Consider the following 21784-nt stretch of genomic DNA (forward strand, 5'->3'; position numbering starts at 1 on the left):
ACGAGTGATACATCGGATAGCGACATCGAGGCTTAAACTGCTGGGCAAGACCAGAATTTCACAGTAGAATGAAGAAGTGTGTGCAAAGTCGTCATTTGCAAGCTACATCTTCCACTTCCACCTCGCTCCAGCGGCAGGTTTAATGTTCTAATCGCCAGTCTGAACGCGTAGAGCCAAGTGCTCGCTCGCGGTGTGCGTTGGGCGCTTTGTCTTTTCTATTGAAATTCAGCATGACTGAAATCATGGCTCCGAAATACGATTTCCAGAAGCAGAAGGGAAGCGCCAGAGGGTAGCCGATGACTCCGAAATGAGAGCTCGCGAAGATCGGAGAATCCTAAGCAGAGGTATCACTACTCAATTCATCAATGCATCAGCGGAGAAGTCATTGACTGCAGATTGCGAGCTAGCGAAGCGGAGGCCAAGTGTCAGTAGACAACCCACGACTTCAAACTTTGATATCGTAAAGCTAATTAAATCCGCCAGCACGGCACCAAAGGCTCCTAATTACGAGCTCGCGAACTGGACGACCTGCGCCAGCCAAGAGCCGGGTGCTTCTAACTGTGAGCTCGCGAATCTGAGACAACTCACTAGCGGAGAGCTTACGACTCAGTACGGTGATCTGGTGATACGTAGGCAGTGCGCTAGTGGAGAGATTGTCATTTTGCGAAGCCGAATCAGTTTAATAGCTTAGAAACTCCGAAATGAAAAACCGCGAAGCCGAGGTAACGCAGCAACGAAGGTTTGCCGTTACTTTTGAGGGCAGCAATGTCGGTTGCAAGAAACAAAGACGATCATCGCACATATACAAGTTCGCTCTACGACCGCGTGCACGCAGTTGATGGGCTCTAGATCTTCAGAACAAAAGATTATATCAGACTTCGCGAATCGTGTATTGTATTGTAGTCTGGAGTACGTGTAACAAAACAAATAGTGAACAAATCATTCGTCTCAGAAAACGTGCACTACGTTTGCTAAATACCTCGGTCACCACAATTATGTCTCTTTTTTGTGTATACAGCGTTCTATCACTCACAGAGTGCTCTAAGGTACAACCAGCTATGCCAATTTACAAAAAAATTAAAAATAGCTTTCAGAGTTCTTCTGATACATACTTTGGCAGAGATCTCACGTATAATCTGCGCACTGTTGCGTTGGTGGTGCCGATGTGTCGGACTAACTGTGGCGTACAGTCAATTGACCCCCAAACTGTTTTGCTCTGCAACAAGATTCCTTAAGTAATTGAATACGCTAGGGAGACTAAACACAATACAAAATTTAGGAAGCGAATCATTAATGTAATAATTTAAATTCACTTTTAGTGTGCATGTGCTTAAGATGGGTAATATATGAAATATATTTATTTTAATCATTGGTTTTAATATTACACTCAATTCGTATGTATTTCAAAATATGGTAATAGTGCTGATTATAGATGTTGTATTATGCGCTAAGAACAGATTCTTTGGAATATTTAACTGATATTTTTCCGCTCGTTGTAGTGTTCCTCGTTTATTTATTGTTCGTATGCATGTTGTTGAATATTTATATGTGCTGTTTTGCTGTACCTGCCCGAGGCACCTCACAAAGAGTGGGTCAAGTCAGGAGACACTCTCTTATTTTGAACCTTTCATGAGAATTTGTGAAAATGCCCAAATAGAAAAAAACGCTCACAACAAGGATCAGTGCCCCGTTATTGTTCGCCGCCACCACCACCAATGTTTATAACAACTATAGTGCGAAATAAGGAAAAACACCGCGGAGAGACTGGGAATCAAACCCAAGTTCTTCGTGTTCCAGCCCTGTATTGTACCACTAAGCTAAGCCATTTGAAACACCGTTAATAAACGTGTTGTTGGGCTGGTTGACCATTCTTCATGTTGTAAGAAATTCAGGGCAGCATCGTACTCTCACGAACACTCATACTTTCAATCGCTCATCTACCCGAGACACACACACCACACACAGCGCTCTGTGCGGTGTGTTTCCCAGGTGGTTGAGAGAGTGAATGCATGAGTGTTTGTGAGAGTGCAATGTTGCGCTAAATTTCTCACAGTATGAAAACCCGTTGCAAACTGATGATACGCAGCCTTCATTTCAGAAAAGAAATCGCAGTAAATTTTGTGTTCAAGAGGTTTAAAACAACGAAACAGCAACCAGGCAACACACAATGCGAATCGGCTAACGAGTGGGTTGTCGACTCTAACCAATTGCAATAGCGTTAGGCATAATTAATCGTCGCCTTCGGCCACAGCACAAAAATTGCACGAAAATGTTAGCAATTGTGTGGTACAACTCTTTTCAGAAGAATAGCATAGTGGATGCTACCGTATTAGACAAAAATATTATTTATTGCGTACTGAGTACTCTGCAATTGGGCTTGTAGCAATTGCTTAGAGATTGCACCGAAAAGGCTCTCGAAAAGTCACTCTTCCAGTTTTCACAGTCACAATGCTACGCGTTCCGCACAGGCCTGTCATTGTTTATCAGCAATTTCTCTCACTTTATAACTGAAATAAATTGGTATGAATGAAAGACACGCGGACCACAATAAAATGTCTTACGAGCTGTCTTGCTGTGGTATACGGCTACTTTGCCCACAAGAAATGAGATATGCTCCACTCGACATAACTCGTTGCACATACAAAGGGATAGAACTGGTTGCGCCGACAAGCAACTGGTTGTACTGTGATATGACACACTTGTCATATCACATCCTACAGTACACGCCATGCGAACTGCTGGTTTCTTCTCACGTAAGTCTAGCGCACCTGCCGGTTGTTGTTACATTGCTGGCTCTGGAGGCCTTTCGTGATGACAGTGGTCTGTTCAACGTGTCATGCTTCGCACTATACAGACGGGAAATGATGAGCTTCACCACAATCTTTAGAGCTGCGAGCAACGAGAACGAGCATTCCCTTAAAGAAACCGTTTGAATAATTGTTTCACCGCATGATAGCAGGGTGTTGCTGCCTGTTATGGACCCAAATCTCCTTCACACAAATAATATTTTCATTGAAATTGGCCGCCCCACCGCAGTGGTCTAGTAGCTAAGGTACTCGGCTGCTGACCCGCAGGTCGCGGGTTCGAATCCCGGCTGCGGCGGCTGCATTTCCGATGGAGGCGGAAATGTAGGCCCGTGTACTTAGATTTGGGTGCACGTTAAAGAACCCCAGGTGGTCGAAATTTCCGGAGCCCTCCACTACAGCGTCTTTCATAATCATCAGTGGTTTTGGGACGTCAAACCCCACATATCAATCAATCAATCAATCAATCAATCAATCAATCATTAAATTTGGCCGTATAGACCCTCTAGGGCAAGCATTTGAATACACGTGGGTTTAGTGGACGAGTGAGATTCTCGGAGTAAAATGCGGGCATCTTTGAGCTGAATGAGTAGCAGGTATGCTGCATTGTGACCTGCCGTTGTGGACACACTTTCAAACACCTGGCGTTCGACGGAAAAAGCTCCCAATCACGGTGAACTGCAGAAATAAGCCGCCACAGAAACCATCTTCTTCGACATGTGCGTTTCATATTCTTGACCGATCAAAAATAGCGCCACTTCTGTTTCTAATATTTAAAGACAGACTTCTTAAAGGGGCCCCTCAACATTTTTAAAGCGTGGTCAGAAAATACTGCTGATCGGCACTGCAGACTCAAGAAAACGCGAGCCAATAATAGCGCAGCATGTGGCCTGGAATTCAAAATAAATTATCAAAGTCAGCTAAAACTTGCTTTTTCTCTCTACAAATGACAGAAAACGCTCAACAAATCACTTGTAGAAGGCCATCTATCAGTCATTGGCTCATTTGAACATGACGTGCTCGGTCGTTACATGGATCGCCGCAAGAAGCCGCGACTTGTCCACGCGTGCGCGTGCGGTCACACTGAAAAAACCGCGTATTCGAAGAAAATAGAAAGAAATTGTGCTCGTGGTCACGAGACACGCGTGACAAATTTTCTTTGCCCCTGCCATCCCTCCCGGCGTAACTTCCAGCGTTTGCATCGGAACGAGAGAAGAATGAATGCGTTTGCAGCCTGCGACTAATCTTAGTAACTCCGTTAGTACTAGACAAATTTCTAAAACTTTTGCGGCATTGAATTCGCGAGCCAATAGGGTCTTTTAGTTATTCCGTTCCTCGGTTACTTGAAAAACTGTTCCAGGACCCCTTTAAAGAGCGCGAACACAGACAGGCACACTCAATGATATTGCATTTATCGATCATATATAGCCTACATACATGGACGCAAGATTGACATAACACATGTCGAGAAAAGGCCCTTCTCAAGTAAACTGTTCTTTTTGAGCTATTGTTTGGACATATTCCCATGTGCGAACGCTGAAAGTATGCACGGCTCAAGCAGTTTTGTTTAATAGTAAGAGTTATTGCTGAGGTTTCACGCATCAGAATGAAGATTTAGGATTCTAATTTACGTATGGTGGGGTACTTCGGATTATATTCCATTACTTCCGATACCTCAACGTGCTTCTCAGCTTACGCTGTATTTGGCCTCAATAGAAGTTAGGGCACCATGGGTGGCAGAATTCAATGTAATACCCGCTGTATCACATTTCACACGTGAATATGACTCGTTCATATACTAATTGAAGGGTGTATACGTTCACGGAAAGCCTACATGTGCATATTCGATAGTGTCACAAGGTCGTGATGCTGAAGAAGGCAGCAGTATTGCACTTTTCATTTTGAAGTTTATTTTTTCGTTTTACAGAAAGAGGAGCCAGACCTAAAGGTCATGTGGTCTGAAAGAGGCGCTTACTCTTTTGCGCATATCGGCATGCGTATACGTGGTTTTTAGTGCATGTACACAAATAAAGCATCTGCATGAGCATAACTTTAAATGCAAACAGAGCAATACAGTTTCACATTATACAAGTTGTCACAAACGAGCGCCCAAGAAAGCGCGCACCTTCGAATTTCGGTAACGGCGACGATATTGAGCACCACATTGTCGCCCACCGAAGACAGCGTTAAAGAAGAAAGCAAACATCAGAGGAGTCTTCGGGCGTGCTGTCTCTCCCCCTCGGACGCGCCGAGACGCTGACCAACCTCCTCGCATCGATTGGCGAAAGATGGCTAGAAAAATCTCGAAGGAAAGGGGCATGGTGATGCAGAGTTGCGTCACGCTACAGTGTAGTCACGTGTCGCAGACGGTTCTCCAAACGTATCGCCCTTTCCGCGGTCTTGGCTGCGCATCGCGCTGACGAAACAATTACAAACGTCTAGAAACAAGCACAAAGGTATTTAAGCGAGCAGCAGATGATAGTTTACGCCAGTGTGCGTGTAGGGAGGAGATGAAGGAAGTTTTGCGCAAGGGTGCGTATGGTCTTTCCGCCGGGTCGGGGAACCCTTTCGTCCTCAGTGACACAGCAGGAGATGAAGGAAGTTTTGTGCCGGAGAGTTGTCCCACCGTTGGGCGAAGGCTTTTGTCGTCAGGGACAAAGCAGAAGATGAAGAGGGTTTCCACCTGAAGGGCGAAGGCTTGTGCTACTAGCAGAAGAGTGTGTGTCTACCGCCAGCGAGGGAAGACGCGTCGCGCAATTGCAACGCGTGAGAAGCCGACGTGTTACCGGCGAAGAAGTTTGGTGCTTGGAGTGCGGACATATAAAGATGCGAGGTTTCCTGGAAGAGAAACTTCGGGGCAGCGGATTGACATCAGTGACAGACTTTGAGTGAGCGATTCCTAGAAGAGTATCATTCAAACTTTGTTTCAAGAACTTTGGACTGAATAAGTTTGCAATCTCTTTAGTCTTTAAGTGTCTTGGTAGTTTGAAGCATGTGATTGCATTGTAGCGCGTCTTGTTGCTTTTGTCTGTTGCTTTGAGTGTATGTGATTGTATTGTGTAGCCCTTTGTTTGTGTGGTGTGTGGTTACATATTGTATTGGACTATTGCCGAGAGTGCATATTTGTGTGTTCTTTGGTCAACCGTGTTTCGGAATATATTTCTGTTTGTTTATGAACTCTCGCCTCCAACTCATTCTTTGGACCACAGCCAGCGTTCACTGGCACACCAAATAGGACCACAACTATATTGTCCGAGCTTTCATGATGCAGTTCCGGGGGCTAATACGACGGTCCCTAAATTTAGCAGGGCGATTGCCTTCTTAATAACAGAACCAGTGACACAATCACCTTCAAATAGCAGAAACGTACACAAACATTTCATGACACGATACAATAAAAACATTTTATGTAAAATTAAAAAGATATCATGAACACACTTCGTAAAAAACATATCATGCAAAACGCTTCATAAAACATTCAAACAGTTAGAGATTATGTACCTTAATGCCAGGGCTGGACAGTATCGAAGATACGTGTATCTGAAATACTATTTTCGGTACTCTTTGTGTATCTTGTATCTGTATCACAATACGCCTTACAAAACAAGTATCTGTATTTCTCTTACATACAGTAATGTATCGTGTGTTTTAAGATACAGGACACTTCCATTGCGTGCGAAGCGTATGAGCGCAGACGTTGAGGCGTTCACGTCCCTTTTGGTGGAGCAGAGCAACATGACAGACCTCGCGCAGTCTCGAGAGAAGCTATAGGGAACCAGCGCTGGAGTTTCCACGACCACCCTGGCGGTGAGAGTGCGCACTTCTGAGCTGATTTCGCAGACGAGAGTGGCGGCTGGTAGGGGCAGTGCGTGCGCGCATAGCCATAACAAAACCAAAGGGCACTGGCAGTGCTGCTACGTAATCAAGTGCAACTATATAAAAAGACAGGGCACATATAGAGGAAATTGAGGACGTAGAAAGAGGAGGTGATGTTGCATCTAAGTGGTCAGGCGAGCAAAATTCTGCTCTCGCTTTCCTGTCTAGTGCTGTCGGGCTCGTTTCTGAACCGAATGGCGCATGTCTGCTGTATTTATTCGATAGAGAAGACAGCCCCCGTAGAAACCACGGCCAACAAGTAGACTTTAAACGGGGTTATCTGAAAATGAAACGAGCGTATTATCCAACATACGGCATATGTAAACTTTTTTATCTAGTCCGCTGAGCATAGAGTCGTGCACTTCAAGACTAACAAAGTATCGGTGCACCCATTCATCTGACCGCCACCACCCAACGCCATGTGATGCCACCGCATAAAGTGAATGATACAATAAGCAGGTAGTCTTTTTTTTTTGTAAACAGTTGCGTGTAAAGGAAAGCTGCCTTGTTCACAAGAATTGTGCGGGGCCATGTTCACCTACGCCTCTGAGCTGTTATATAAAATACTCTCGTGGAGAACACTCGATGGCGAGATGCCTCTGTTTAACTTAATTTGTGCAAAAGACAGAGTTGTTGCTACGAACAAAGCAGCAGACTACTCGAAGCTTAGCCTTCTGGAGTCAGCAAATGCAGTAAGCGTTTTTCTCACCGACTTCCGTGGCTAAGTAACATCGGAATGTACGCCTTACTAGAGACTTATCAAGTGTCTTAAATTTTTGCACGTTGCTTAGTTCGCCTAACACACAGCTTCAGTTTTTTTTTCGCTTTCCTGTGTCGGCCTAAAATGAAGCTGTCTGTTCAACATCGATAACTGCTAGGCTTTCATGTGCCTAACAAGATATCATTATGAGGTACGCTGTACTGGGCGTATCAATATTGTGACCACTTGGGCTTCTCCACTGCGCACATATATCTTGGTTGACGGGTATTCTTATATTTCATCCCCATCGAGGTGCGGCCGCGATGGTCACTAATCTATTCCGCGCCCTCAATAATAGTAGCGCGACACACCACACATGCTATACTGCCACAGTGGGTTGTTTGATGAACGTCCCCGTGCGCACATACCACGGACAGGGCGTACAAACGATTCCAGCAAAAAAATGGCAAGCTATCACTTACTCTGCCTTTTTTTTGTTTTGTTCTACGGTAGATGTTGGCAGCATGGTGTCGTCGCAGCACGGACTTATCAATTGCGGCATGTCAACTAGCACCTAGTATTAGCAAAAACTCACCACGCAACCAGAAAATGACGACGAGGGAGCTGCCATCACGGCTCAGCACTGTCCCTTCGATGCTATATATATGCATAAACGCAGTCCGCGTTCCATGTCTTCTCTCGGTTTTTTAGTGGCTTTTATGTGAGAGTAGCCTTCGGACATGCAGAGTTATTTTTCCAAACCACAGTGCTGTATCACTGGCGCAACGGTTTTTCGAGCTGGCCCCACCGTGGTGGTATAGCGGCTGCTGACCCGCAGGTCGCGGGATCGAACCCCGGCTGCGGTGGCTGCATTTCCGATGGAGGCGGTAATGTTGTAGGCCCGTGCGCTCAAATTTGGGTGCACGTTAAAGAACCCCGGGTGGTCGAAATATCCGGAGCCCTCTACTACGGCGTCTCTCATAATCATATGGTAGTTGTTAGATATCAAACCCTACATATCAATAAATCAATCAATCAATCCAATTATTTTTTTCAAGCTGTTTGTTCCAAAATGAAGCACGGAAACGGCACACGCACGTGCTCTCAGAGTGGCACACTGCGGTCGGTTGTCTGGGTGCGAGCAGCTGAGTTGTGTCCGTGCTCTACGCCAGGTGCTCTTCTTCGGCGCGCCACCTATTCAGCGCTGGTCTTCCATACGTTCGTGTGCTTGCCAATGTGTCTTTTTTTTCTCGATTTCTTTTATTTTTTAATTGTGTCAGAGCTATGACATTTGCCTTTATCTCCTTGTAAGCACCGCGTACCCCATTGTGTGTGGCGATCAACACAAAATTTGTCATGCCACTCTCCAGTGTGGATCTATGGCCCCACCAGTTCTGATTTTGTATCGAATAGAACAAGCGCTCGTCCATATCACTGTATATTTTTGCGTAAAATGCGGTTTTCTTCCTGCTGCTTCTGTTAAAAGAGCTTTAGAAATTATAATATGATTGTTAGTGCAAGTGCTTTTTAAATTATCCTCCTCTTGCATTCTATACATCACCGACTGCTCTGAACTTTTTTTTTCGTTCTCGTGAATGCAATGTGATTTTTTGCAAAGATCAGCCAAAATAAGCTCCCTGTTTCATTTTTCACCTAAATGTCTGCTTTATTTCTTGTATTTACACATCTACATTCCCTTGAGTTTACTTTTCTGCCAAGGCGATGTGGAAATTACATGTCATTATGTGGGCGTGCGTTGAGTATACAGCACCAAACATTCTGCTTGCTGCTTGGTAAAATGGTCGAATTTAGTTTACATAATAATATTGAGAACCATTTCTGCCATAGTTTCTGCCACTTTCTTCATAGTCACTACCGCGTGACATAAAATTGGTCTGAGGTGTTTCCGAGGTCCACATGTTCTCTCACTAAAAATTGATTGAATGTTAGTGATTCTATAGATAAATAATGGTTTACACCAGCATACAGATAAGTTATTTTTCTTATCTGCCCGCATAAACCATTCGTTATCTATATATTCACTAACGTGCAATCAATAATAGTAATAAAAAAGTAATAGCAGCTTTATGCGCTTTACATAGGCCTGTATCACAATTTTTGGCTAAAATGGCGCTACCAGCGTTGTTGCTGCTGCAAACCGGCGATTCGTTATTGCACATTTGTTTTTTAAAGCTCTGTCCTCAAGATGAACACAATCGCGATTCGACTACGGGGATCTTGTTCTACGCCACCGGACGTCACCCATTTCCACGTCCCCGCTTCGGTCCGCGCTGAGGGATTCATTAAACGACGGAAACCCAAATCACACTTCGGATACTTGGGTAGAGATGCTGAAATCGTCGCTTGCAGCGTCAATTCTCCCCTGTTGTGTGAATGGTGACTGTAGAGAGATCCGAATCAAGTTACATGTCACGTGACTGATTCGTCCGTGGTGACGTCCGTCATGTGAATACAGCTTTGTGGACAAGCTGAAACTGCCCACCGGTACTTGCGCTATCGCGCAACGGCTTATTATTGAAGCTCGTGTGACTGGATTGCAATCCGTTAACCATAGTCGGGAAGCTCAGCAGCGAGTCCGATCAATTACAGAAACGACAAGACAGGAACCGCTGTCACCAAAGTGTCCACAGAGCTGCCCTGTTAAGCAGCTAAAGGAAACCCTAACAAGTTTTTAGTAAGTAAACAAACTCAGTTTGCGCAAAACTTTTTTAATATCAACAATTAATTCCTTAAAATAAAATTGGGATCATTTGAGAAATTGTTAAGCCATCGTTTTTTGCATAAGCGTTCGCTACTAGATAGCCGGGGTATATGACACCAATATTTCGAATGTATCGAAGTATCTTAAGATACAAATGGCAAGTATCGTATCGGATACAATTTTCACAGCAGTATCTTGTATCTGTATCTCCCATACTCTCTGCCTCAGTACCCTGTATCGTATTGCGGTACGATTTCAACGTATCTTAGAACAGCCCTGCTAAATGCTTTAAACTATGAAGCTTGAAACTAGTAAAAACCAGCGAAAAAATGTATAAACGGTATATAAAAAGCTATTGATAAATTATAGTGGAATGTAACAGAAAGCTTTTTACATATTGTTAGAAAGGGGTGCGTAAAAGTCCATGTCATTCATCGCAGTGTTTATAGCCGGGGTATTTGATATTGTAGGTGCTGACGTCTGTAGTTTGTCCACGTAAGCGGTGGAATTGTTGTTTGGTGGCGTTGTTGATACCGGGGATGTCCAAGTCTGTATGTTCAAGACGAAAATGTTTATTTAGCCGAACCTGTGGCTGGTGTACAAAAACTTACATGACAATAATAACACACTAGCGCTGGTAGCGGCAAACAGAGCGTCGGTCGTCGATCAACTGAGAAGCGGTGAAGCTCGTCGGTATTTATAGATTGGTCATGGAATATTCCAGCGTTCTTGCTCACGGCCGCGTATGTCCTAGAAGGAACAGCAATGGTCGCGTTGTGCTCGTAATTGCATCGGAAGTTTCTAAGATTACTTCGAGGGCTCCTAATCATTGGGCGTGTTTTGCGCAACGCAGCACTTACACCTGTTATGGGCCGAAAACAAAACTTGTATAAGAAGTGTGGCATTATTCTGACACGAAGTTCCAGGGGTGCATAATCGAATTACAAATCGCTGCCTTCAAGAACGCAAGCACGCTTGCCGTAACGTCGCCTCCAGCAACAGCCCACGTTCCCAAATACTTCACCACATTTTAGCTAAAAAAGCATTTTCCCTGCTTTTTAATAATTGAAGCGTACTATCCATGGCTAGAAAACAAGTTATTATCTAAATTCATTTTTCATTTTTGTGACAGAAAATTCGCTACAGGGTGGTGGGTTCTCACCATCTGCTGCCAAACGCCAGAAGCCAACGCCGCCTGAAAAGTTGCAAAAATATTTAATAGTACAGGTAACAATCAACAGTTAAAGGGGCCCTGAAACACTTTTTTTAAGTAACCACAAATGAATGAATTCAGTGGAAGAGCCTATTGCCTTAGGAGTTGAACGCCACCAAAACTTTAAGAATCCGTCCAGTGCTAGTGGAGTTACACAGGTTTGTCGCGTGCTGCAATTGCGTTCTTTCTTCTCCCGTCCCGACGAAAGCACTGTAAGCACGGAGGGATGGCAGGGCCACAGAAATATGTCATGCGCGCCTCATGACCTTGAGCACTTTGATCATTTTTTTTTCTTCGAATGCGCGGCTTTTTCAGTGTGATCGCACGCGCACGCGTGGACGAGTAGCGGCCTCCCGCGGCAATCTCTGTAACGAGCGAGCACGCCATGTTCAAATCAGCTAATGGCTTATAGAATGGCTTGCTACGTGTTATTTTTGCGCATAATCCGTGATTTGTCGAGAGAATAAAAATCAATATTTAGCTGACTTCCATTATTTATTGCGAATTCCAGGCCGCGTGCTGCGCTATAATATTTGGCTCGCGTGTTCTCGGGAGCCTCTACCACCGATCGGCAGCGTTTTGTGACCTTCCTAAAAATGTGTTGCTGGGCCCCTTTAAGCTTGCAGCTTATCATTTTCATGGCCAGCGCGCATGTCATTCAAGGCTCAGCCTTTACCAGGCTGACGCCATAATCCACGCGCACACATGACCCGTCAGTCCGTCGCCAACTCGTTCGGCACAGGCTGCGCTTTCACAGACAATCTGTAGAAATCGCGCCCCTCTACTGCGCAGCACGAGTCGTTATCGGGTGGTGATGCGAACGATCCCCACATGTTTTGATATGTGGAGTTTAACGTTCCCAAACCACCATATGGTTGTGAGAGACACCGTAGTGGAGGGCTCCGAAAATTTCAACCACCTGGGGTTCTTTACCGTGCACCAAAATCTGAGCACACGGACCTACAGCATTTTAGCATCCATCGAAAATGCAGCCACCACAGCCGGGATTCGATCCCGCCACTTGCGGGTCAGAAGCCGAGTACCTTAGCCACTAGAACACCACGGCGGGGCCTCGATCCTTACAGGTGAAAGCAAAAATGTCTGACCAAGAATGGCCGTCGCATTGATTGATATGTGGGGTTTAACATCCCAAAACCACCATATGAATATGAGAGACGCTGTAGTGAAGGGCTCCGGAAATTTCGACAACCTGGGGTTCTTCAACGTGCACCCAAATCTGAGTACACGGGCCTACAACATTTCCGCCTCCATCGGAAATGCAGCCGCCGCAGCCGGGCTTTGATCCCGCGACCTGCGGGTCAGCAGCTGAGTACCTTAGCCACTATACCACCGCGGCGGGGCTAAGAATGGCCGTCGCAGAAATTTCAGTAGTGGCAACCTTTAAATGTACTTTCCTTAAAATGCATATCATCTCGTAGATTCAGGTACATGCCCTCACACAAATGTTCAGCTCTGAAGTATAGCTATCAAGAATTTTGACGTCGATATGTTTATTACAAGTTATTCACAAAAATTTTGATATTGTTTTGCTTGAGCGTAGGTGTGCAGTAGTATTAATTATTCTTGCGTGCTCTAGTAGTTTCATCCTAATATTAAGAAATATTCCTTTGATTTCCAAAACTTTGATTTATTGAACAACGAGAAAACTCTCGTATGCAAACGAAATTATAAAATGTCAATAACCTTTTAGAAAAAAGATATCACTTTTTAGCGGTGAGTATTGACTTGTTGCTCCTGAGAAAGATTAGGCACCTGTGGTGCTACTTCACATGGAATGCCTTCCCGAAATAGCGGCCTGAAATGAGGTGTAGCTGTACGTTGCACCATGCAAGGCTGAAATATGAATGTACGTCCGAAAATGTTGCCTTACACCGGCCATGGACGACTGGCCATGAGTCGGATAGCTTAGAAAAAAATACTAGGCTAGAAAAGAGAACATATCTTCTTGTTTTGTGTAACAAAAACGATGATTTTAGATTTAATATTGTGAAAATAAAAAGCCCATCGAGTCACGCAGACATTTTTATATAGATAAACTTTCTTCCTTTTTCTATGCCGGACAGATCAGCGCGCTTCTTCTGCGTCGCACACGAGAAAGACAAGGATGAAAGGAGAACAAGCCGACTTATGAAGATGATCCTTGTCTTTCTGTCCCACACCAAATACATCGCATATAAAGGCTCAGCACATCGCAAATTACTAGAATCGCATCTTCCCCTATCTGCTTGTACTCTCATATATGCCCAATGTTCTTCGTGAGCAGCAACACATTTGGTATGAAGATGTCTGTGGTGTAACTTGCGGCCACACCAATCAGCGTGTTAACGAATGTTCTACAACACCTTGACTATGTTAAGTATAACGGATGTAGCTGTAACTTCCCGTTCCACTGTTGTCGAACAAATTTCCTTCCGTGCGCGGAGCTTCTTTTACCACCTGTCAGACGCTGGAAGAAAACACTACGAAAACGCGATGCGTTTATCCCTACGTATTTTTAATGCCCAGAACGCTCTCTAGTATTTGCCTCTTATCACATATCGCACCAGAAGGGTCGCGCAGCAGACTGTGCTTGCAGAAAGAAACAAAAATGGGGGGTATTTGTCTCAGAGCAACATCCGGCAGCAAAGGGTTAAGTGCACATTAACTGCAACAATATCACACCAATTAAGGCTTGAGGCTCGATACACATAAAAATTCATACATGCACTTGTAGAGGTATTGAGCGCAGATGAGAGAGATCACAGGATCACATCGGCGCCGCATATGGTACAGCAGGAGCCCTGATTTCAAGTTTGCCTCCCGGAACATATCGTTCTCCACTACATATCGAGGCTGCCAAAATTTGCGTAGACTTCTGGTAAAATATTTCGCGCTCATAATAATGCATTGCGATTATAAGAAAGCAGAATAACGCAAGTTTTTTTGTGTGGCAGTAATCTATCAAAATATAGCAGGTGGTACTTAAGTTAGATCGTCAGGAAAGGAGAGTGAGTAATAAAAGCTCAGGGAGCTCGAATCTGAAAATGTTTAGTTTGTGAGTTGTGTCTGTACTGGCAGTGGATGACACCTGTAAGTCACCATCGCGTATGGAAAAATTGTAATGAGTGGTTGGTGCCAACTATAGTATTGAGTTGACAGATGTCTCCCCAGACTTTGCGCGTTGTAAGGTTTAGTTTTTTGTTTATCCTCAAAAATACAACTACCCATACGCCGGCGAACGCACTCGTGAGTCGACTCGCTCACACTCAGATTAAGCCGTGAATGTGAGTCCACTCCGGTGAGTACTATATTGGTGAGCTTGTGTCCGAGTGAATGCGGTTGAGAAACTTGTTAGTGAATGTGAGTCCGACTGGACTAGCATTGTTTCTTGGGATATCATCCTCGTTGTTTTCGCTTCTGTACAGTTCTCTGTAAAACTCCACCATCACGTCGACTGTACTATGTTGGTTATGACATTGCCGTCCTTGTTGCTCACTGCATACATCCAATTTTTGCCTATGCACAAGTCTACCTTCGCAGCTTTTAGGCTTCTGCCGCTTTTTACAGCCTGTTGAATTGTTTACATAATATACCTTCTGATGTCGGCTACCTTACGCCTATTGATTAACTTCAAAAGCTCCACTAGCCCTCTTTTGTCGGTTGCATTTGAGGCTTTAATGGTTTGTCGTGTCTTAAAACTTTTCGTATCCTGAGATAGTTTGCCAGTGTTCTGTCAAGTGACTGCACCTCCGACTTCTATGGCACACTCTTTGATGATACTAGTAAGGTTATCAAGATTGTGTCAACGCTAACGTTGGTTATCACGTTTAGTGCCTCGAATGTATCTTGAAGCGAGACTCTGAATTCTTGTACTTACCCTCTCACCGCTAGTTCATCAATTGGCTTCTTGCGTATCAGTTTTTGTCTGTGCTTTTTTCTAAAGTGCAAGTGAATACGAGCTCTTACCATTCTATGGTCACTACATCTGATCTTGCCAACTACTTCTACATTCGATACCATTGATTGATATGTGGGGTTTAACGTCCCAAAACCACTATATGATTAGGAGAGACGCCGTAGTGGAGGGCTACAGAAATTTCGACCACCTGGGGTTCTTTTACGTGCACCCAAATCTGAGTACACGGGCCTACAACATATCCGCCTCCATCGGAAATGCAGCCGCCGCAGCCGGGATTTGAACCTGCGACCTGCGGGTCAGCAGCCGAGTACCTTAGCCACTAGACCACCACGGCGGGGCTACATTCGATACTATGCCTAGATGTGCACACAGAATGGAGTCTGTTTCATTTTTAGTTTCGGCATAAGAACTTCGCCCCATTCATTTATGGTTACCCCGTTTCCTGAAGAAGGTACTCAAGATCCGTAAATTGTTGCGTTGTGCGAACTCTACTAACTACTACCATCTGGCATTACTACAGACGACATGATATTCCCCCCACTGCACGGTCTCTAGCCTGTTACTTGCCTACTTCGATAATAAAGTTAGCCATTCAAACAGTATAACGTGACTTTATAAATGGCTGACTGTGCGTCTTCATAGAAGCGTTCTACGAAATTATCATAATAGCTCGATGTAGGCGTGTTGGCCTGTACCACCTTCATCTTAGATCTTTAGTTTATCATGAAAAATACAACTGCCCATACGTCGGCAAACGCACTCATGAGTCGACTCTCTCCGACTCAGATCGAGCCATGGGTCCGGGTGAGTAATATTTTGTGAGCTTGTGTCCCTTGTGGATGTTAATTTTGGTAAGTCCGAGTGAGCCATGAGCACGACATCCATTTTTAGAGTGATCCTGGGTGAGGAGTACATTTTTCCTCGGTTCTTCTATTTTCTCAACTTCAGCATTACTAGGAGCTTTACGTAGACTCGCGTTTATACTGATGCCTTCACACAAGTACTTGAAAGCACGAGCGCTCATATGGCAGCTCAATATTTATTGAAAAGAGGCATGGGTTACGGAGGAAGGGGTAATGCAGGTGCGTGCCGCACCCCAGAAACTCTTTCCCGTAATTTCTTGACATTTGTATCTCGTGTGAATATCAACCTTTTGAAACAATGTCCTTGCTGAATTGCCCCTACTAATACCTCATATCTGAAGGTCAAAATCAAAAAGCGCCATTTCACGAGTTATGGATTTCAAAGAGCATTGACACCGAGCTTGAAAAAGCCGATTGTACGCTAACGAACTCATGAGTCAGCTCACTCAGACTCATTAGATCCGTGAGTTAGAGTCAAAGAGTCTAATTTAGTAACATTTTCATGAGGCTGAGTGCTCGTGAGCACGGCTGCGAAAAGAATAAGTAAATCTGAGTCCGAACGAGTATCAAGGTGAAAATATATTTCATGACTAAGCTCATTTTTTGCCGTCTTGTGGAAGTACTTTTGTTTCCTTGTGAATTAATACGATTTCTGTGCAGGAGCACATCGATAACAATATTAATTTTACAGTAAAATATTTGCTGATGATCGAACTTTTTACGCAGCTGCTGTTACTATGCAAATTCACCGACTCCAAAGTGATATTTAAAACATTATTGCATTTCTATATACAACACATAAACAATTTTGTAGCAATATTGTCTCATTGAAGCGCCACTTGTATACCAGAAGAGCTTTTATATTGGGTACAATGGACAACTGCAGTGCATTACACATGGACACTAAACAAAAACAATTGCATGCCTGAAGCGCTATGCGGCACTTGAAATGTGGTACACGGTTCACTTGTACAAGCACTTTCAATTGCCCGTCAGAGAAAAACGCCGAAAATATAATACCAAACACAATGAAGACGCGACTAAAAGTTGCTGTAACGTATTCTGGCTTTTCCTGTTGGGCAGAAACTTCAGTCCCTCACCAACACCAACTGCTCCTCGCGTGAAGTACCAAAACCGTGAAAACTATCTACGTTTAGTTTGATACGTGTGAATAAAATAGCGCATTACTATGAAAAGGAAAATGAGGCTTTTTAACACCACAGCATTAAAGAGCTCGTTTAGCAGACGTTGCGGCGTCAGCGTCCTTGGTTATGAGCGAATGATCATCTTGTTCATGACCACAAAATTGAAATAGACGTAAATAAAATGAAAATATTCTGGTCTAATTAACGACAGAAACCAGCGCCTACGTGGCAAGCAGCTGTTCTACAACAGAGCCACAGTATTTGTTAAAACTTGTTTGGAAAAAAAACACGAAAGTCACTATACTCCGCATTGTGTGGCACAAGCAAAGAATCGCGCCAGGCATCAAAATATTAAAAATGAGCAAGGAATGGTTGTTTTGATACCTATCACAAAGCTCACAGACATATTCAATCATCTCAACACCAGAAGAATCAACAAAGTGAACACATGCATAAGATCGCGCGTTGCCCTACGGTTGCGTAGGGTACCCTTCGCTGTTTCGCAAAAGAAATAATTATGGCGTAGTGAACACTTAGAAACTATGCTTGCAATATTCATTCAGCGGTACTTTGTATGGACCAACGTTATGAGCACAGTCGAGCACAGTCTCTTGAGGCCTGCATCGACAACCGAAGAAGGCTAGCGGTTCAGACAGCGATGAGCACGAGTTCCGATTACGCTGTCGCGATCTGCGTTCGAAGGTGAAGCTCAAGCATGCTCCAATTTTCGATGCAAAGCAGGTTTTTGACTAGCCTCTGTAACACTGTCCGTCCGTGTCTCCATGTCAACGCGCCGCACCACGCTCTCCTCGCCGCAGTTGCTGGAACGATGCGAAGAAGGTCAAGTCGCAGCTGCGCGTTGACGTCCCTCTCTCCTTCACTCGCCGCAGCTGCTGCCTTCTCCGCGAGCTCGCAACAGGCTTCTATCTCGCCTCACTCTCTGCACCACCCGCAACGCTTTGGCTCTTTTACGTGCGATGAAAATTACACGAAACCCAACCCTCCTCCCATGTTTTTGCGTTTCAAACAAATGTTCACAAGAGTACACGCTGCACGGGGTTTCGCTTCAAACCGTTTTTCCGGTACCCACGTCGACGCCAGTTTCAACGCGGTCAACGGCATAAGCACCACTGCTGTCTCGCATTCCATCGGGGTTTTCTTCGGGAAGATACTCCATAATGTTTTTTGCTTAAGTGGCGGATGAACCACGAACGGCATGAAAGACAGGTAGCTGCTAAAAGCTCTGGCGCTGGTTACTCGTATATATGGCACCGAAAATGAATTTACTTTGTGTGCTGCTGCAATGCAGTGGTGTCCTTTCCGAAGGTATGCGAAAATGCTTGGTGAGCTCTTCGCTCAGTGTTCAGGTATGTAACTACCAGTCGCAAGCCACTTTGTTTGCCAAATAAGCAAGCAGAGCGATCGAACATGTGTTCGCTGCGCACGTCCCTCAGCGAACCGCTTGCGAGCTCGACCCCTTCCACTTGCACGCCCTCCTCAACTCTTGTCAGGCCCGCTGATAAGTACAACGTATCAGAGAAGGTCATGCCATTCGTCTAGCAACCGAACAAAACAAAACACGCAGAATTAGGATAGTGGCGGGGTTAAGAACTCGCGCCGTATATGCTAACCCCGACAGTGGCATGTCTTGATAACACCGTAATTGAGATATGGTAATGGTTGAGCTTTTCCATCTCAGAATCACGATATGATTATGATAGACACTTTAGTGGAGGGCTGCAGAAATTTCAACCACCTGGGGTTCTTTAACACACCTGAGTGTAAGCACACGGCCCTCAAGCATTTTCGCCTCCATCAAAAATGTAGTCGCCACGGCCGAGATTCAATCCCGCGACCGGGGGTCACCAGCCGAGAACATAACCAGGTGGCCGGAGGTATGATGGAGCTAACACTACACCTTGGTGATTATAGCGCTCTAGTTACGATTCTGGTCGGAAGCGTTTCTTTTGCATTCCAGTTACAGTTGGACAAGCACTAACGTAAAACTAAGTCTAATTGAAGAAAACATTGGCAGCAGATGTGTCGGGGTAAAAAGAACTACATAAGCCCAATGAACACTTAGCAACGCTGAACAAACGACTAAATGTCCAAGTATTTAGCAAGAGTCCTGATCGACGCTGCAAGTACATTCGATTTCTGACATGTTTTTTTTTTTAACTTTTTGCTGTGGGATCCCTCTGTTCACACAGACGGTAGAACTAGGTTGCTCCACAGCCAAAAAGAAAAAAATAAACGCACGTTCTCGAGTGCTTGTCGCAAGTGGTAGTGGCTCGTAACAAAAATATACAGCAAGTTGCCGAAAAAGCAAAGAGGCCGGAATTTTAGCAAAGCCCCCCCTCCCCCCCCCCCTCGCCAATGTTTGAAAAAGAAAAAAAAACAGCAAATGCAAGGGCCATGATGTGCATGCGCTAGAAAAGCAGCAATAAGTCGTGCACTGCACCGAGCGAGAACTTGTCCTACGGCCTCGTGGGTTGAGTACTTCAGCCCAGGAAAAATTCGTTATTTAGTCAATTCATCAAGTTTTCTCGGAGACTCGAAATCCTTCTTCAAGTACACGTTTCACTGAAAACACCTTCACTTCCGCTGTTGGTGGCGGCCGCTCTGGAGAAACACGCTGCGTTACGCTTCTTCCATGTCTGCAGAAATGTCATTGCTGCCGAAGCTGAGAAGCTCGATCAGAAAGCGTTACATAAGTTTCTCAGAGCAGGATCACGATAAGAAAACCAGCAGGTAAAATCGCCTGATAATGAAAATATGCCTCGACATTAGGGAGTTTTCTAATAGCGTGCGCAAACACCATCCGTAGATGTCGCTGCCACTGCGCATGCTTCATAACGCTAACCACCGTTAGCATTTGCGGTATGTCAGCAAAAACCCCGAAATATCGTTCGGCTTACAATGCCCGTAAGGCCACTTTGCGGCGATTCCAGCGTGTGTCAACGTTTGCGGCGGACAAACACTATTTGAAAACTCATATGGGGCTCATACACAAACGCTAGGTCCGCAATGCCTGCTAGCTAAGCGTACGCTATTTGAAAACTCCCTAATAACCAACGACAAGCCGCACTTATCGCGTGCTGAGATTCGACCAGGAGCGAGTCATCAACGTTCCTGCTCGATATAATTCTATGCAACACTCGAGTGTCGACTGTACAAGAAAGACGTGCGAGTGAGTAGGGGCCGTGCGACGCACCATCAACGTGCCACGTGCGCTCACCTGTTGCCGGCGTTGTCGAGCCAGCGGCGCGAGAGGCGCGGAGCTCACGACCATCGGCTGGGCTGCGTGAGGCCCCTCTGTGGCCGACGGCGCGCGCGGGCACCGATCAGCGCCTGCGCGACTCGCCTCCTTCCTCTCCATGCCGGCCCGTTCGACGAGCGCCACGCTGCGCTGCACGCCCCGAAAGTTCCCGCCACTTTGCGCACAGCTCAGGCGCTCGACCTAGCAGCCGTGGCGCGTTAGGGAAACACGTAAAGCCTTCCCACGAAAAGCAAACAGAGCCTGGGCCGCGATGCGAGCGTAGCGACGGCAAAACGCGGCAGAGGGATCAAGCACCATGATGCGCTTTTGTGGGAGCTGCTGCATAAATATTCCGTTTCGAATGATAATGGTGAATACATAACCACGTGTATTGGTTCATTTCTTTAAAATACGTGGCTACAAAAAACAAATATTATATATATATATATATATATATATATATATATATATATATATTATTTGTTTTGTGTGACACAAAACAGTGGCACAAATCAGTGTTGACAGTGGTTCTTCCTCTTTCTACTTTCTTTTCTTTCTTTTTCTTTTTCGTGTTTTTTCTCCCTTCTTTTTTGTTTTTTGTTTTTTTTCTTTTTTCAGTTCCTTCTCACTCGCAAACATCTTTCAAGGCGAGAGGGACGCGACAGCAACGAAGTTTGGAAGTTCATGTAAGTATAACTCATCCCCTGATGAAGGGAGGACCCCACCCGAAACTGTTGGGAAATAAATATATTTATTCTTGTTGACAACGCTCCCGTTGTGCCATATATATATATATATATATATATATATATATATATATATATATATATATATATATATATATATATATATATATATATATATATATATATCGAATATTTTGAGTGATATAAGTATTCGCTTCTGTCTCTATGTGAAGGCATTCGAAACGCTTTTACCCGCACACGAAAGTGCAAACTTCATAACATCATAACTACTATGGTTTTATCAACAAGTGCTCAGCGGCTTGATATATGAGCTTCAAATTCAAGTTCGTTGCGTAAAAAGAGCCTAGGTTTTCTGTGTGACACAAATGATCATAGCAAAATTTTTTCGGAGCATCAGTTACTTAGCATAGTAAGAAAATCACACATTTCGATAGGATTAAAAGCAGCAAAACAAAGCAAGTTTTCTTTTTTTTGATCTAATGAAGAAAATACATTAGAGCGCCGCTTGAAGGAAAGATAACGTTGATGTAGCCAACGTTGATGTAGCTTATAGCACCTTCCTGTGCCTGTTGTATG

At 44.6% G+C, this 21784-nt stretch overlaps 1 protein-coding gene across 2 annotated transcripts in view; it reads right to left on the reverse strand.

Moving 5' to 3' along the window:
- Positions 1-20602, reverse strand: part of LOC119175675 (neuropeptide F receptor) — a 529963-nt gene extending 509361 nt beyond the window's left edge. For both annotated transcript variants that reach the window (XM_075881859.1, XM_075881861.1), the window contains exon 1: positions 20481-20602. The gene's annotated coding sequence lies outside the window, so the exon portion shown is untranslated. The remainder of the gene's footprint in view (positions 1-20480) is intronic.
- Between the last annotated feature and the right edge of the window lie 1182 nt (positions 20603-21784).

The sequence above is a fragment of the Rhipicephalus microplus genome, chromosome X (assembly GCF_043290135.1).
Source record: "Rhipicephalus microplus isolate Deutch F79 chromosome X, USDA_Rmic, whole genome shotgun sequence".
Classification (NCBI taxonomy): Eukaryota; Metazoa; Arthropoda; class Arachnida; order Ixodida; family Ixodidae; genus Rhipicephalus; species Rhipicephalus microplus.